Genomic DNA, 13653 nt, shown 5'->3' with positions numbered 1-13653 from the left:
ATTCAGCCAACACATTTCTGGTTATAGGGCCAGAAGATGTGAAATCTGCATACCAAGGAGATATTGACTTAGCCATATTCACTGTGGCTCCATTCATGGTTGATAAGATATGGAATTAACAGGTAACTGTCAATGGGTAAAGGATGAATAAAGAAAATGTGGAGTCTGCCGAAAGAAAAGTTTGTTCAACATAAAGATGACCGAAACTCTAGCTATCTCGAAAAAGGAATAGACTGGGAAGACATCGTGTTAAGTGAAATAAGCCTGATAAAAGAAGGAAGACATGCTCTGTACGTCTCAGGGGAGAAGATAAAAGACAATGATAACCTGAATATTGAACAGTGATGGCTTATGTTTGAGGTGAGTGGAGAGGGAGGATAAAGACTAGATTGTATCACTGTATACATACTTCAAACTAGGCATGACCGATGTATGTGGAAAAGTAAGACTGCTGGTAATCTGCATTTGCCATGACTGTCTCCACTACCTTCAGATCAAAGTGTGGACCCACTTGTAATGTCCCTCACTCCCTTTAGTATCTGTGCCTGCAGTTCCCTCAGGGAAACATGGCCTCATTTTTGCTGAGAAGCTCTTAAAGGGAGCATATCATAAGTGTTGGACTGAAGTCTGTAGAAAATGGGTCTTTGGTGGAAATTATGTTCCAAGACAACCAATGATACAGGATTCATCAAAGCACAGCATGTGGTCAGCTGACCACAGTGCTAATGTGCATTAGATCATTGGTCTCAGACAAGGTACACAGCTCTTCTGTGCTTCAAATTTTCTCATCTTAAGAGGGGAGCAAAAATCTACCTTTGGGGGGCTGTGAAGATGGCTCAGTAAGTGCCTACCGCATAGCATAAAGACCTGAGTTTGGATTCCCAGCATCCACAGAAAAAGTCAAGTACGGTAGTGCACATGTGTGACCCCAGCACTAGGACACAGAGGCAGGGGGATTCCTGAGGCCTGTTGGCCAGCTACTCTATCTGAGCTCCAGATTCAGCAAGAGACCCCATCTTAAAACATAAGATAAAGAAAGTTTGAGACAGACACCCTGTGTTGACTTTGTGCACATGAGAAACCATGTACACTGTACCCATATGATCATGTACACAAACACACACACAATGAATTTTATTCGGTCATAAAGTATGCTGCTCATGAGAAACAGAATGAACGGGATGAAAATAATTCAGTCTACAAAAGACAATTATAACATGTTTTCTCTCATATGCAAACTCTATATGTCTATATAAGAGCAAAGGGCAGACTATCTGGGAGGGAGGGGTGGACCAGCCACTGGTGGAAAGACAAAAAAAATGGCAGTGGGGAGGTGACTATGAGTAAAATAGAACATACTTATATGAAAGTGTGATGAGGAAACCCATTTTGCTGTATATTGTTATAAAACATTAATTGCTCACCGTTTTTTTTTTTTTTTGGCATGTGAGATTTCAAACATACACAGAAGTTGGAAGACTATAAAGCACCATCTGCAGCCCCACCCACTTCGGTAGTAACCAATGCTTTGCTCATGGTCTCCTGATATCACTACTCTCTATTCCTTAATACCATCCCCATTCTAAGCAGGTTTTTAGACTCATTTATTTAATTTTATGTGTACGGGTGTTTTGCCTGCATGAACACATGTGCACACCTGGTGCCTAGGGAGGCCCGAAAAAGGCATCTGATCCCTAAGAATTATGTGTACTGGGAACTGAGTCTGGGTCCCTGCACCCTCTCACATCCCTGCCACCCTCCTCTGTTTAAATGAAGTAATTTGTCAATTTAAATATACATTTCAATACTTCTAATGATTTTAGAGTTATGCCAGACACCACAATTCAAATTCTAGAATATTTCCCTGATAAAGAAATGGGGTATACATATAACTGGAGGGCAGGGGTGAGGGGGTGAAGATGGAGCAAGAGTGAGGTCAAGACATGTCTAAATTCTGAAACTTTCTTCCAGGGATCATGGTTCCTCCTGCCCTGGGCCGGTGTTCCGGTGCACCTTTGTTCCCACCTATGTTCCATCAGAGGTCACATAACCCATTAGCCAGATTAAACTTTTCTTCCCCTTATAAGGTCATGTCTGGCAACACCTGGAATTCCTCTGTATGCTAATCAAGTCTCCCCACAACCCTGGCCCTGCCCAGTGAAGTACATTCACCCTGAAAGCCTCCACCTACCCCGAAGATGCTTAAATAGCCTTTGTTCCCTGCAATTAACCAAGCTGCTCTCTGAGGCCCGGCTACTGTTTCTTGCTGCACTGTCTGAAGTCTCCATCACCCCCCCCCCCCAGTTCATTCTCGTCTTCCTTTCTGTCTCTAGACCTGAAGGTTGTGGTTGCAATCACGTCATTAAGGTGACGTGGGAAGGGGGAAGAGCAGCAGTGACAAAGAATGGTGTACTATTTAGTCCTTAAAAGGAAATTACATTTGCAACAACATGGAAAAAATTGGAGGAGTCTTCTGGTTAGCTTCAGCTGTCTCTTGACACTGTTGAGAATTATCTGAGGGAGTCTCAATTGAGGACTGCCTTGATCAAACTGGTCTATGGACATGTTTGCAGGGCATTTATCTTTTATTCTTAATAAATGTAGGAGAGCCCATCCCATTATAGGCTACATCCTAGGACAGGTGAGCCCCAAGGAGCAGGCCAGTAAGCAGCACTCCTTCATGACCTCTGCTTCAGTTCCTGCCTCCAGGTTCCTGCCTTAAGTTCCTGTTCTGACTTCCCTCAGTGGTGGAGTATGACCTGTAAGGTGAAATAAACCCTGTCGTTCCCCAAGTTGCTTTTGTTGTTTGACTGAAGCAATAGAGGATAAATTAGAATAAGAACTTCATGTTAAAGAGAAAAATACCAGTCCCAGACAGACAAAGACTGAATGACTCATTTATATGTTGAACAGAAAGACCTCAAAGTTACCAGAGACTGGTGAGCCCAGTGAGGATTTGAGGAGATGGTAATCACAGACAGCATTTCCGTTAGACAGGAGAGCAAAGGTCAGATCTACTGCACAGCATGGAAATACATCCGGATGACAACAGCTGCTACCAACACCTTACACACCCGAAAACAGTCCAGAGAATCCACTGCGGCGGTTCTCATGGGCAGGTGATCTCAAGGGAGCTGCTAGGCTGTTCTTTGTCTTAATTTCCTTCATTGTAAGGGATGGGGAAAAAAAAGAAAGAAAGAAGTAGCAATACCAAAGTTAACTAGCCTAATTAAGTATCCCATAGTGAAAAAATTACCAATCCATCAGGTTGTACACCATTAATATAGTAAAGATTTACTTGTCAACTAAAATAATACTTTTTAAAAGAAGGCAATCCTGAGTTTGTGAACGGTAGTAACAAAACACACTTCACGATCTGAAAGTGTGGGCCTGCTTTCCTCCTTTGGCAGCTGATACAGATTATATGAGCACACTCATTAGTCTTGTGTACAAATTTTGTCCTTCGTTAGATACCCAGAACTAGAATTGCTGGGGCTGAGGCAAGGGATGGAGTTACTGCCCAACAAAGTCATAATTTTAGAAACTGAGCAGACCTCAGCATCATATGACCCACCTTTGTATTTAATAAATAAGGAACTAAAACCCAAGCACATTAGCTGATGGCCTCTAAATTCACAGCTCACGGGTAGGGATTTGAGCCACGGGTTCCATTCTTAAGTATTTTGCTTTCCCATTCAGACACCGTCTTCCCAAGCTCTCACTGAATCTGACCTGCCTGCCCTCCTGGGACCAGAACTGCTAGGAACAAATCCCTGTTAGTCCTCCTGGAGTTGATTTTTCCCTCCTCCGCTCGCTCACACTGGGAAGCTATGGGCCTCATTGCAGACTCTGGAATCTGCGGGGGACTCCCAGGGGTTCCCTGCACCAGCTCCACCTGCCTCAGCAGGCATTTTATAGTCTTTCCCCTTTCTCTGAAACCTCAACTGCCATCCTTCATCTGCCTTCTGTCTTTTAGTCCTTTGTCGTGCAGGGTTACTGGTACCTCTGGTAACTCCGCAGTTTACAAGACAAGGACTCGTCTATAATCCTAGATTTCATTCCTAGTTTCACGGAGATTTTGCAAAGATGAAAGCATAAATGTCCCTGCTAACTTAAAACCAAAAGTCTCTTGTTTCACACAGTTAGAACTGAACTAAGCAAAACAAATCTTTTTCAGGTTAAAAATAATCCATGGGGTTTTTGTTAAATCTTTTTTTTTTTTTTTTTTTTTTTTTGTCTTAGTATCCTCTAAATAGTTTGGCAAATTGGGATGTTTTCCACTCATGGAAATCTTTCAGAAAATGTTTTAACTACATTATGCACCACAGGCTGGAAGCAGTGCCTGTCCACCCAGAGTCTGGCTGACACTATCCACCAGTTAGCACACATTTACTGTACACCAGTGTGCTAAGCACGGCACAGGAAATACAAACAGATAAGACTAGGCCCTGTGGCCCTTGTAATCTTCCTGTGATAAATAAGACAAACACACGGGAGTTAAACAGTACAAGACAGTCTGTGAACGAGAGGGGCAGGGTCAAGGGTCTTACAGAATTTGGAAATGAGCACTGGGCATGAAGATAATGGTGAGAAAGACGAAGGCGCCCAACCCTGAGGCTCACATACAAACCACAGCTATGTATGTCATGATGCGAGGTTCCTGCCCAAAGCCTCGAGAGACCTCATTCCCCACCTTAAGACCTCATAGGTGCTGATTGATCCTGGTTCCTGCCAGACTGCATTGATGGCCCTCCTCCTGGTCCCTACTCCAGGATACTCTTTTTCTTCCCCAGCCTCTGGCAGCCCATCCGTTTCAGATGCCACCTCCTCCACCAGGGCATTCAGCATGTTTTCTTCAAAGCTGTGATGACCTTTGCCTCCTGAATCAGCTTGTCCCCGAGGCATCCCCAAGGATTCTCACTTCCCTGTGGGATCCCTTCCCATGTGATCTGTGTAGCTAACTGTGGAAAGAACTGTGTGACTCCTAGGGCTTGGTTATGACAGACACTTGAGTCTTCTATCTGCACTAAGTTGGGTCACAGTCTCTAGAAGACTCATACCCCATGTAAAGGCTTACTCCAAAAAGCCTGTCAGAATCTGAATGTGAGAAATGAGATCTCCTGGGCTGGAGGGATGGCTCAGTGGTTAAGAGCATTGACTGCTCTTCCAGAGGTCCGGAGTTCAATTCCCAGCAACCACATGATGGCTCTTAACCATCTGTAACGGGATCTGGTGCCCTCTTCTGGTGTGTCTGAAGACAGCAACAGTGTACTCATATACATAAAATAAATAAATCTAAAAAAAGTTTGTTTCGGTTGAGCATATTTAAAAAGGAAGGAAGGAAGGGAGGGAGGGAGGGAGGGAGGGAGGGAGGAAGGGAGGGAGGAATGAAGGAAGGAAGGAAGGGAGGGAGGGAGGGAGGGAGAGAGAGGGAGGGAAGAAGGAAGGAAGGAAGGAAGAAAGAAGGAAAGAAAAAAGGAAAGAAAGAAAGAAAAGAGATTTCCTGCTTGGATCTTCCTGATCCAAAATCTCTGGATTTTTGGACAGCTCTCTGGCTTCAAGCTAGGAGACATCTTAAGTCAGTATCAGACAGCTGAGCAACTGCTCCAAAATTTATGACCTCTATGTGCAAGATTATGTACTGATCAGTAGTTGATTGACTCAAGAATAAAAGAGTGGATATACTAACTGAAACAGTTAGTAAATGGTGCCTTTGATTGAGTGTGTATGTGTGTGTGTGTGTGTGTGCCTGTGTGTGTGATGTGTTTTAAGGACTTGGTAAGGTGGTACCTAGTATGTGTAAAACTCACAGTAAACAAGCAAGCATTTGGCTGTGTGGAAGTAGCAACTGCTGGCAATCTGGATTCTGATCTTCACTCTGGGTCTTAGGAAACACCCCTAGGAAAACAGAGAGGCTTCACAACACCTCTAGTCCAGGGCTCATCTACCACCTTGGCTTTTCTAACTCACCAAAAGCAAAGTCAGCACTTGAGTGTCACCCGTGGCCACCAAGGGCCAGCAATAAGCATGTGGGGGAGGAGCTAGTCTCAGACAGCAGCACTCAGAGCTTAGTATGACCCAGGCCTGGGTAGCTGCACCTGACACATCCCCACGGACCCCTCCATACTGAGACTGGAACCTTTTCACAGATTTTTCACTTGATATTTCTCCTATTCCTCCCATACTCCAGGTCAATGCTGGTGTCCTCTCAAACATGGGGTTCAGGTCCAGTCTAATGATGTCATTCCCACAGGTCTTCTAGGACCATAGAGGCTGCTGTAAAGAAAGGTAAGACTGAGTAGCTCTTGTTCATCTTTAAAAAACAAAACGTGGTGAGGGAGAACTAACCATTTATGACCCGTTTATAAGTCAAACCATAAGTAATATACAGAGATCTTGTCATCCTCACTGAGAGCTGCACAGCTCTCTGATAATGTTTGCATTGTGAAATTGCGGGCCATAATATAGTAAGGTAGAAAAATCATGAACTTAGAAGGTAAATGGATGGAACTGGAAAACATACTGAGTGAGGTAACCCAGACGCAGATGAACAAGCACCACATGTTCTCTCCTTTTGTGCATCTCAACTCTGAGCCTTTAGGCTTTGAGTTTAACTCAGAGTAACCTTAGAACCCAGTAGAGAGAGGAGGAGGAAAAGGAGGGATAATTAGGAAAAAGAATGTTTTAAAGGCCATAGAGAAAATTTATTTTATAAGCTTGTGTGTGTGTGTGTGTGTGTGTGTGTGTGTGTGTGTGTGTGTGTTGGTGTTACCGAAGAAGTATGTTTCCACTCAGAAACCACTGGTGACCAATCCTAACCCCAGTGCCAGGCAAGGATGACTTCCTTTAAAAACAATACAGACTATTCCATTGTTCTTGGTTGCCTGCTCAGACGGAAGGGCAAAAGCTTATTGCTGGAGACATTCAGACACAGATCATGGGGGAAATCAGTGTAGTACTGACGTCCATGAGGTCTAGCTCTCATAGCCTCAGAGGGAGCTACATAAGCTAAGAGGGGGCAGAGGAGACTATCACTTGTCCTATCTAGCTACAGATCCTGTGAATTACCATACTGACCAGCCCAGCAAGATATCCCTAGTGGTGCAACAGCCTAGGGGTAGCCAATAACTGTCTGATTGGACGCAGGGCCCACTCAATAGGAGGAAATTCATGCCAGGTATTATTAACCTAGCTAAGAACCTCTGGCCAGAGAGGTGATTGATACTGGAGGAGGACCTACCACTACCATTTTGCTAAATTAAAATATTGTCCAACTGCCTTCTAAAAGTTCATTTGTATAGTCACAGATAAGAGCAGCTCCCAGCCCTCTTTGGCAGCAGAAAGCTGTTACAGAGGATTACAACTGGTCAAATGCAGAGAACAGGTGGCTGTGGAAATTGTCATTCTTAAACGGGACACCGAGAGCATGACCCCTATTCCTAGGTCTCAGGGGAAATGGAGGAAGAGGGGGTGGAAGACTCTAAGAGCCAGAGGACTGGGGTGGTGGACACCAGAGTCCTTTAGATCAGGTTGAAACAATGCAGCAGTGAACTCCCAATGACACAGTTACCTAGACAAGACCATACCTATCAACGTTCTTGGATGGATGAAGGGAGGGTACACAAGACCCCACCCCTCGTTGAAGAGCTACAGGCAGCTGATGGTTAATGAAAGAAGGAGAGTTGGTTTTGTTCTGGGCCTGCCCAGGCCCTAAATCCATTTATATTCAGAAAACAGCAATTGACTTCATAGGTGTTTGTGTGTGTGTGTGTGTGTGTTTAAAACAAGAATAACTATAGAAGTTATGAATGCTTGACTTCTTGTAGGTTGTAGAGGTGGAACAGGGGAGGAGATGGGGGAAAAGGAGGGGTAGAAGTAACATAATTATAAGTACACTCACATATGAAATTCTAAAAAAATAAAGTTAAAGAAATCATAAGGTGAGATCATTGTAGCACATACTAATCCCTAAACGTCAACTGAAGTCAAAATAACATTTGTTATTAATTGACTGTGGGAGACGAAAGAAACAGCAAAAATACTCTAAAACGTCTATAAAGGAACAAGGCTAGGAAGGTAGCTGGTTCTCAAGGTTGAAGGGAGTCAACGTGACTTTAAGTCAGGAAGTGCAGCGCTAACCCTGTCAGCTTCACCTGGGGACAAAGCAAGTCCAGGTCTAAGAAGGAGTATTTAGTGCCTGTTAAATTCTGTGTTTAATACCCCTCTTTCTCTTTGGAGAAGACCTCAAAGAGATCCTGGTATTCAGCCTAATTCTCTCCTTATGTCAACCATACCTCTGTGTCTCTGTGAACTAGACAGATGTGGTTTCTTCGGGAAAGGGTCCTTAGAGATCGGATCTTCTGTATAAGTTATTCCATCCTTATCAGTTAAGAGACAAGGGTTTTTATTACGGAAATTCGGGGCTAGCTAAGGGATAAGGAAGGGCTGCTAGCCAGCTGTTCCCAACACACCTTGGTAAATAAAAAGCCATTGCTCAGGCAAAAACTTGTATAATCTCTCAAGGATGTGTGTTTAATTAAGAAAAGGCTTGCAATTGCTTCAAGATTGTAATCTCTCTGAGCTACAAAAGTCAACTGCCCCATACTATTTTTATCCCAGCCTATCTAGGTAACATCAGAATAAGACCTCTTCTTTCTAAAGAGCATTGTGGCACCCCTCCTGGCTGCATCTGTTTTATAGCCTCTTTCTCAGGAAAGGCAGCAATCAAATGAATTTTAAGAGTCTCATCTTGAATCCCAGCCAATGTCCACGAAAGCACGGGAACTGGGGAGGAAACAACGCCAAGTGAAGTCACAAAACTGAGCGGTGTGTTCCAGGTTCGGCCATAAGTAAGTACGGCAACGGTTCCAAAAGGGAACCAAGAAATGAAATTTGTTTTCACACAATGTCTACAGCCTTACTGTGCTTTCTTTTCCAATTTACTTTTCTGGGAGTTGTCTTAATAGTGGGTGTAATATGTTTATTTTTTTCAACTATCAAGATATACGATCTGGCTTATTAGATAAGAACTTACAATATTCAAGTACAGGGTGGTGAAAGGGAAACACCCTAAGATCCTGCCTAAATATTCCTCAGTAAGATTCAAGTTTAAACTCTGTAAGAGGAAAGGGATGATCTAACCTAGTAATCATAATGCATTCTGAAGAAACAGTCCTTACTTTTAGCCTCAGGTTTTCTAAAAACTTATTCTCATTTTGTATATATGTATTTTGTGTATTCTTACATGTGTACATGTGTATGTTTTGCCTGCATGTTTTTCATGTGCCTGCCTGATGCCCACAGAAGTCAGAAGAGGGCTTGAATCTCTTGGAACTGGAGTTACAGAAGTTTGTGAACTGCCAAGCAGGCTAGGACTAGACCCTGGGTGCTTTGCAAGAACAAATGCTCCTAACCACTGTCCGCCCTAACATTAGACTTTTAAAAATAGGTCTTTGAATGAAAGTAAAAATATTTGAACAAATCCTAAGAATAAAGTCACTCATTGGTATACACTAATAACAAGACTTCCTTCATAGAAGCAGAAAGCAGACAGTGGTTGCCAGGGCTGGGTTGGAAGTATGAGGAAGGGTTAGTCAAATGATACAAGCCTTGAGTTCTAAGATGAAGAATTCCAATGTCTACTACTGTACAACATGGTGTCATGAGCTAATAGGAGGGCAGATCTTAAGTGTTCTGACTGTACACATAGATTGTAACTGTAGTGAAAAGGTGTCCATTGTTGGCCATGGTGACTTATATCCAGACGTAGTTGCCCATCATATCAGTTTACTTCCTGAATAGATTGCAATATCTCAATAACACCAAAAAAGGGTAAACACTAAAAAAGTCTTTACTGTGCTCAGGAAGCTATCTGGGGACATCAGAGACAGCCACCGGATGGAATGTTGTAAAAATAGGAGCCTGAGAGGAGTTAAAGGACCTCTGAAGAGAGCAGAGCCATTTCTGGACTCGGAATATTTGTGAGAAGATCTGGTAGCTCTCTGATCAATTTGGGAATGGGATGGGAAGTAAGCACACAGAGGAAGAGGAGGGGTGGGGTCAGACACAGCCTTAAGTAATTCATTCCTCATTTGCCAAACACAGTTTCTGGGAGATGCTCAGCACAGCAGTGTCTCCAATACATGGAACAGCCATCAACCCTGGGTAAGAAACCAGCAGGCCACGGTCACAATCAGCCACTTGGGGAACCATGGATGGGTCTGACTGAGCTAAAGAAACATTCAGCAGAGAGTTGCATTTTGGAAAGAAGACAGGGCTTGGGAAATAGAACTGGAGAGATACCTAAAGCTGGGGGCCGGGAGGGGGGAGTGTTTATATTCGTTTTGCTTTTCCCAGCAGGCTATTTTTATTCAGACTTTTCAAAGGAAGAAGGACTCGAAACCTCAACTGAAATCTAAATTCTCTCTTTTGCCAAATACATTTTTATTATGAAACTGGAGCACTCCAGACAGAATAAAATGAAATGCAAACCCCCTTCTTCCCTCCCGGACTGAAGCTCTACCATTAATGGCACAGTGTCCCCTCTTTTCAAAAATACCTATGCACTCATAAACATATAATATGCCTTTTTAAAAAAACATAATGAGATCATTATTTGGTGTTTTAATTCAATCTGTCTTGACGATCTTTCCATATCAGAGCACAGAGACCAACCTTGTTCTCCAGCTGCATAGGGTTTCAACTCCAGGAAACACCATTTTACAGACATAAGCAGCCAAGCATATTGAAGCCATTGAAGGGTTTTAGTTGTTATTTTGTTTATTTTGGAATTCTGGGGACTGAATTTGGGACCTCATGCAGCTAGGTGAGCAATCTACACCAGAGCTATTCTCTAGGTTCTGGTTCATTCTTAAAAACAAAACTGTAACCAACTTTTTTACATACAAAACTGAATTCACTTGTGGGCCTCTCGTTATCAGCGTCTTGATATTGTCACAGACGGGGTCTCTATTTAACATCTGTACGTAGAGTTAACGGTCACTTGGCAAGGAAAAGGATCGCAAAGAGAGTCTAAAAATAAGTTCACTCGCCAGAGTATCTCAGGACAACACTGCTCAGTCCCAGAGTCTCCTGGGAAGACTCTGAGCCAGGATTCTGGCTTCCCACCCAAACTCGTTGATTAAAATTTCCTTCTATCTTGGGGCAGGCAGGCAACTTTCCTTCCCAAGGCACACAGGACACTTATCATTCTTGTTCTACCAAGGTTTTGGTCTCCCCTGGAACCTGTGATTGCAGTGAGAAGAAAAAGTACATGTATGTGATCATCATCAGAACTTAGGACCACAGATCCAGGAGGGCCTGGAGGTAATCTAGTTCATGCTTTCTGTTCTTAGATGTGGATGTTCGGCTGACAGCGATTACACAGCTCAGCAGGCATTCAACCACCACCGACATGCCTGTCCAAGGCTTTCCCCACCACTCAGGACCAAATGAGTATTTGTTTTAACTTTGAAAATTACATTTAATTACGTGGTGGAGCCTAGCACGTGTGTTGATGTCAGGGCACAGTGTTGGGGATTCAGTTCTCTCCTTAACTCTGGTCAGCAGTTTCGGTGGCAAGTACCTTACCTGCTGAATCATCTCAGTGGTCCAAAAGTGCATTTTAAAAAGGATTCTGAGAATATGTGGAGACAGCATAGTAAAAATCAAACCAAAACAAACAAACAAAAAACAAAAAAAAAAAAAAAAAACTCAACCCCCCCATTTCCTTAGAGGCTTTGAAACTTTTCTTTACCAAATTAACATGCTTAACAACTTTTGAAATTGACACATTAGTTACACACATACATATGCACACATACATGTGCATGTCTCCTATGCACACATTAACACCAATGACTTACTATCAGTATGACAAGCAGCTCTCAGGCCTGCAGTCAGGACGAGTTGGAAGCACAGTGCTCCATCTGCCATACTTCTTTCCCTGCCTACTCATGCTCCAGGGTCTAAACAGGATATTTTTAATAGCTCTGAGGAAAGTCTATAAAAGCTCTAAACTTAGAATAAGAACTCCATCCTCTCACCTAATCTCGAGCCCTATTTGTTTCTGACTTACGGCATGCACCTTCAGCTGCCCCTAGATGAAGTTGGTGATACAGATCCTGCAACAGAAGTGGGGAGCAGACAAGGAGGGAGAAGGGGGTAAGAAATGCAATCAGAGACCTTGTATGGTGTGAAAATCATAGACAAAGTTATTCTCTCACATGAAAACTAAAAATATCTTTATAAAAGATTCAAATGTCAGCTTTCCCTTTGACCTTGAGTAACGAAGTTCTGAATGTTTTCACAGTTCAAATGGTAATAGTGGTTGGGGGACTAGAAAGATAGCTAAGTGCTTGAGAGAACTGGCTACTCTTGCAGAGGCCCTAAGTTCTATTCTTAGCACCCACATGCCATCTTGACCACCTATAATTCTGGTTCTGGAGGATCCTATGTCCTCTTCTAGCTCTATGGGCACCAGTACACAGTACACTTTATTAAATACTGACCAGAAAGATGGTTATATATGTATTTATATAAATATATAAAATAGGGCTGGCGAAATGGCTCAGCGGTTAAGAGCACTGGCTTCTCTTTCAGAGGTCCTGAGTTCAATTTCCAGCAACCACATGGTGGCTTACAACCATCTGTAATGAGATCTGATGCCTTCTTCTGGTATGTCTGAAGATAGCTACAGTGCACTCATAAATAGAATAAATAAATTTAAAATATATATATAATATTTAATATGCATATTAAATATCTAACTTTCATATGTGTGTGTGTGTGTTTAAAAAATAGGAAACTAGCAAAAACAAGGAAAGGGTGCCTATCAAAAAGGTGGCAGCCCCAGCACCCAGGAAGGAGGCATCAATTGTCACAATTGGAAGGCTGAAGAAGTGGATATCTGGCTGTACAACAAAGACAAGGAAAAGAGAATATACGAACAGAGGAATCAAACAAAGGGACATTCTGGTGTCCACTGTCTTTTGTGCTGAAAGCATAGGGTTCTCTATGCAGTACAATGAGAACACAGCCTGACAGCAAGTACAGAGGAATGTCTGCTGCTCACGGGATGGTACATCCACACACCTGCCCAGAGAAGAGCTGCCTTGGTGAGCACAGCTGTGTCTGAGGGAAGGCCTCACCTCACAGGAGAAAAATAGTTCAAAAGAATAGATGGTTCCTCACAACCTAATAAGGAGAGGAAAACCAACAACTTCCTTGCACAACATATAGTTACTGCTAGCCTTGCACACTTTTAAGGTTCAGTTGACCTTTCAAAGACAAGAGTGCTATAGTTACTAAGAGCAAAGTTATTATAGATTGAAAAGAAAAGAGATTATTTAGTATAAGGACTGATCAAAACACAAACTAGTATCAAAACAGCTCACTAATGCTAGTACAGGAATAAAGTAGATTAATTGAAATAAATACATAACATGATTGGTGCCCTCCAAATTGTTGCAAGAGTAGATCACAAAGATCAAAAGAGAATTGTATTTTCATCATTGGAATTCTGACAAAGGTAACATATTTTAGATACTCACGGGAAGAGAATGTGAGGTATGGATTTTATACCCAGCAAAACTGACACTAATTACAAAAGTCACAAAATGTTAGCAATAAATCAAGGAATATTATTCCTATGAG

General features: G+C 42.6%; 1 protein-coding gene across 1 annotated transcript in view; it reads right to left on the bottom strand.

Moving 5' to 3' along the window:
* TNFAIP8 (TNF alpha induced protein 8) overlaps positions 1-13653 on the bottom strand; it is a 117038-nt gene that overhangs the window by 89034 nt on the left and 14351 nt on the right. The window lies entirely within an intron of this gene.

This window comes from Micromys minutus, assembly GCF_963924665.1.
Source record: "Micromys minutus genome assembly, chromosome: 8".
NCBI classification, from domain to species: Eukaryota; Metazoa; Chordata; class Mammalia; order Rodentia; family Muridae; genus Micromys; species Micromys minutus.
Note: the sequence above shows the minus strand (reverse complement) of the source record. Positions and strands in the feature narration are given on the sequence as shown.